Source organism: Lissotriton helveticus, chromosome 3_1 (assembly GCF_964261635.1).
Source record: "Lissotriton helveticus chromosome 3_1, aLisHel1.1, whole genome shotgun sequence".
NCBI lineage: Eukaryota > Metazoa > Chordata > Amphibia > Caudata > Salamandridae > Lissotriton > Lissotriton helveticus.
Window position 1 is genome coordinate 629,086,690 of NC_136061.1, and position 5,607 is coordinate 629,092,296.

The following is a 5,607-nucleotide window of genomic DNA, read 5'->3' on the forward strand; positions in this document are numbered from 1 at the left end:
GTGATGCACCAGGGCGATAGCCATTAATCTTCATGGTGGTTCCGCATGGCATATGGGGTTGCCAACATGAGTGGCACATGGGCAGAAGGTCCAATCGGTGCCGGAGTTCTGAATGGATCATGGATTTCACAAAAGGATCCCCATTGGACCTCGCTCCCTCTTCCTCACAGGGTCATCTGGTCTCTGACGGTAGGTGCTCTAGGCTTCAGGGCAACTAGTCTTGATTCTCCTGGGTGATATCCCAGCAGAAAGACTAGCACACATTTGTCCCCAGTCCTGGTCACATAGGCAGAAGTTGTGCAGAGACTCAAACTCCCTTTTTAATAATCCGGTTTCACAGATGTGATTTAGTGTTTCAGTCTTTGAAATTCGTGCTGAAGGTGTTGTCTTCTTTGAAGTGCCCACTCCTCTGTTCTGCCTTTTGTCCGGGGAGCAGTCTATCACAGCAGGAGTGACTCCAATCTTGATTGCCACAGAACACAGGCCATGGGAATAACTAGAGGATCACATTAGAATGTCAGGCTCACTAATATATCTCTGACAAAAGGTTACAAAGTTACAAAGGCCACAGCCCACCTCTTTGCCTTTCTCTGCAATGTTTTCCTTATCAGCTGGAGCATCTCTCTGACAATGTGCCCATGCCCCCCTGAACAAGTGAACGTTCCAGAATCAAAAAGCCCTTTTGAAGTGCACAGGGGTGCCTGGCTCCCCTTTCCTCCAGTGTGTGTGTCTCAAGCAGCCCCCAGGAATGCAAGCAATTCACAAACTTGTCTCGGATGACTCCAAGGCACTAGGTTGCCAACATGGAGCCCACAGGCCTCCATGTACCACATACAGCAACTCATACACTACAGCAAGCCCATGTAAACACACGTTCGCTGCACAGCGCTACATACTAACATGATGTGGCCAATGGAGAGTTAAGTACATAGTAATGGGGCTTTACATGAGTGGGTCAGAAGTCCCCTCTGAAGAGACATAACTTAAAAAGCCTGTTGGCTCTACTGATCACTATTACAAAAACAGCATGCTGCCACACTTGTGCTCGTGTTGCTTAACTTTTGGTAAGGGCAGTAGCCCTTTACCACCATGAGGAAAGCACTTTTTACACCCCTCTAAGCCTAAGACCACAATCTGCGAGACAGGCCTTTGTTATGATTCACACAGATCATCAGTGTTCACCCCTTCCCAAAAATCAGTACCAGGGATCCAGCTATTTTGTAGCTTGGGCACTCATGTCATAGTTGATCGTCCGTCACCATGCAGGGATGATAATTTAATATGGTAGATGATTACAAGGGTATTGGGGTACAAGGGATTCCCAAAATACATATGTTCTTAGCATGTGTGGATGGATATGCAAAGGCTCTGCATAATCCTGCCATTTGGTGTTGGGTTCGGATATTTGAAACTTGTTTCTCTATGAAGACATTTGAATAGCACGACCTGCTTGAACTCCACACTTGGTCCTTAATGCCCTAGTACACTGGTTCCATCTCAAATTCTTTTCTTCAGCTATCAAGCTCAGACGTACAGGACCCCTGCTTTGGAAGCTATATGCTCCACCCCTGTTTTATCAGACACCATCAAAACCATGAACACCATCCACTCGGGCTCAATGTCAGACCCTTGCCCTCACCACATCTTCAACAAAGCGAGCCCCATCGTCGCACCCCAACTCCGGAAGATCTTCAACAGCTCCTTCGAGGCCACCACCTTCCCGGAGAGCTGGAAACACGCAGAGATCAACGCCCTACTCAATAAACCCAAGAGCGGACCCAAAGGACCTCAAGAACTTCTGGCCCATCTCCCTGCTCCCGTTCCCGGCGAAAGTCATCGAGAAGATCGTCAACAGACAACTGACCCACTTCCTCAAAGAGAACAACACCCTGGACTCATCTCATTCCGGATTCTGCAGCAACCTCAGCACCAAAACCGCCCTCATCGCCGCCACCAACTGCATCTAGACCCTGCGGGACAACGGCAAAACTGCGGCCCTCATCCTTCTAGACCTCTCAGCCGCCTTCGACATCGTCTGACACCACACCCTTCGCACACGCCTCCACAACGCAGGGATCCACGACAAAGCCCTGGACTGGATCACCTCCTTCCTCACCGGCAGAACCCAGAGATTCCGCCTCCCTCTATTCCGATCCAAAGCCACCAAGAACACCTGCGGCGTTACCCAAGGATCATCTCTCAGCCCGACCCTTTTCAACGTCTACATGACACCGCTCGCCAACATCATCCGATCGCACAACCTCAACAATGTCTCATACGCCGATGACACCCAGCTGATCGTCTCCCTCACCAAGGACCCCGCCACCGCCAAAACCAACGTCCACGAAGGAATGAAGGCCGTCGCCGAATGGATGAAGAACAGTTGCCTGAAAATGAACTCGGACAAGACGGAGGTCCTCATCCTCGACCCCCCCCCCCCTTCGTCTGGGACAACTCCTGGTGGCCGGCCTCGCTGGGAGCTGCGCTGACACCCGCCGACCACGCAAGCAACCTGGGGTTCATCCTGGACTCATCACGGTCTATGACTCAGCAAGTCAACGCTGTCTCCTCCTCCTGCTTTAACACCCTGCGCATGCTTCACAAGATCTTCAGAAGGAACCAGAAGGACGGTCACCCAGGCCTCGTCACCAGCAGGCTGGACTACGGCAACGCCCTCTACATGGAAACCACGGCCAAACTCCAGAAAAGACTTCAACGCATACAGAATGCCTCCGCACGTCTCATCCTCAACATCCCCGACACAGCCACATCACTGCCCACCTGAGAGACCTGCACTGGCTCCCCATCAACAAGAGGATCACCTTCAAACGGCTCACCCATGCTCACAAAGCACTCCAAGATGCCAAACTAACATACCTCAACAAACGACTCACCTTCTACACTCCCAACCTCCAGCTTCACTGCGCTGACCTCGCCCTCGCCACCATTGCACGCATCCACCGAACGACCACCAGCGGCAGATCCTTCTCCCACCTCGCCGCCAAGACTTGGAACACCCTCCCCATCCACCTGCGTCAGACCCAGGACCTGCTGACCTTCAGGAGACTCCTGAAGACCTGGCTGTTCGAGCAGTAGCAGCTTCCCACCCCTCCCCCCTAAGCGCCTTGAGACCCTAGCGGGTGAGTAGTGCGCTCTATAAATGCTTGATTCATGGATTGTTTTATCAGTAGCAGGTACTCTGCTTCGAACACAGCAATTAAAATACCACTAATGTGCCTCCGAGAAATTCCAACGGTGATGCCAGGACTTCAGACCAGACGATCACTGACTGTTAACCTATGATCTGCCACTCCTTCAGGCCTCAGTCCTCAATAAACTTAGAGTGATCTTTGTCCTGCTTTGGAGAATGCACTTAGGGGAAGTGTATGTAATGTACACCCTTCTAATTCTGCCCTAGGTCTGGGTATGGAATTTGAAGCCTTTCAGTTCTGTTCTAGTGGTGTTACCAAACAAAAACCTGGAGTTGACTAGCACGATGTCCGCAATCTTCTATTGCCAGACTACTATGAGACCTACTGTGATGCTTTTCACTACCAGACCATCTGGAGGGAAAGATGGTGGACTTACCATTAAAGGCAGTGATAAGTGTTGGCAGAGATAAGATGCCTCATCTTCAGGGCCGAAGACATCTCTGACACCCAGGAAGAAGAAAAAGCCAGGCCCTCTTTCATTCCAGCATGCCAAGGAGGAAAGAATCCAGAAGCCATCTTCTCAGAGGCTTTCCACGCTGAGGAGGAGGAATTTCTAGAGCCTGTGGTGAAACAACACCAGCCCCAGGCCTGAAGAACGGATCGACTCCCCATGCCTCGCTTGCAGCATATTCACCACAAGGGCAGTCTCAAACCCAGAAAGGTTCTCTGACAGAGGCAGAACACCGCTCCTGTGGGAGTCAGGTTTCAAACTTTGAGTCAAAAACAGCTGAAACCTCAGACTCTTATGTCCCAGACATGAGAGATTTGGTTGATGGCAGCGAAAGCCCCATCCACAGACACCGAGCCACATCATGCTTTGATGCCGTCTAAACCCAAAGGTCCTGAAAAGCTGCACTCAAGAGTCGAGATCAACACTTAAAGCTGCTGTGCCACCGGCATCAAACCCGTTGGTACAAAAGGGGGTGGTGATGGACGGAGCATCTGAACCAATCAAACACTCACACTCAGTCAACAGATCTGGGTTAAACCTTTGAAGCCTTCCTCAAAGCCGAAATTGCACACCACCTAGGGGTTGGTATTCGAAAAACTGTCAGAGGCCCTTAATACAAAGCACAAGAAAGTGCTTACACATCTGGACTCTGGCAATATTATTGTCAAGCCCTGGCTCTAGCATTTACCTGGATGCCAAGAAGTTCAGCCTGGCCTTTGAACATGAACCACGCCTCGACATCAGGAGGCCACCTACCCTGAGAAGGGTCAGGAACTCAACCACTAGTTGACCATCATTCCCACTCCTACCTACAACATCTCCACCACTGCCGCTATCTGCAAACTTCCATCTTCACCAATTCGGAGGACACTGAATGAGAACTTGGGAGCCCTTATTACCCACAGGATTCTAATGATGAGCCCTTCAAGCTCTTGGAGGGACGAAACCAGCGGGAAGACTACGTAGTCCACCCTCAGAAGATCCTGACTGTAAATCTCTTTCAAGGAGTCATTATCCTACAAATCTACAGACTATCTTGTGGTAATACAATGGGCTGCCTCACACCATCAAGTAAAGACGAACAAAGTGCAGGATGAAGATGACTTCTTAGGCAAGAACCTCTCTAAAACACAGCAGACAATGCACTACGTCCCCATGCTGCATGGCATGTGTAGGTTGGCCATATGAATTTTAAAGGTCCCAGAAAGGCTAAAGTGGTCACTCCGAGGGTAAAGAAAAAGTACAAACCGGCCCAGATGACTCGGTATATATCCATGGGTAACTAGCCCCTGATTCCTTAGTTGCGTACACTGTCAACAGAAGGGTGTCCACACAGGGGATCCTCAGCCACCTGATATGGAGATCAAGCGTACAGACTTTAAAGGGAAGACTCTGGCTCTTGCAGCAGCAACTCAGTGGCACATTGCCTATTTTGTTGGTCTCCTCTCTCTGTATGTCCTGTAGCATTAACAATGGAGGAGCTAGTGAACCATAGGAAACTTTGACAGGAGCTAGTTGCTGAGGCAAAACCATCAGCAGCGCTAATATCAGATGTACTATCAATACAGTAGATACGGTTGCTTGAGGGATTACCACTAGCATCCTCCTCTGCCGGCATGCCTATCTACGGCTATGGGGGTGAACACCTCTGGAATGACTCTCTTGATTGTAGCATCTGTTAGGGCCTCAGGTGGACTAGATACTCAAAAACCAAAATTGAGAAGGCAGTTGGTGCCTTTCTATACCCTAGTGCCAGATCTACCATCTGCAGACAAAACAATAAAAAAAGATAGGTGATGTAAAACTGGTGGACTCAAGCCAGATAACTCCAAACCAACAACACCAACAGCCCTCTCAGGAACCCCAGCAAACCATAATCTTCCAGTGGGGTGCCACAGTGGAAATGGCTGCGGTAGATGCAGAGGTGAATCCACTAGATGCACC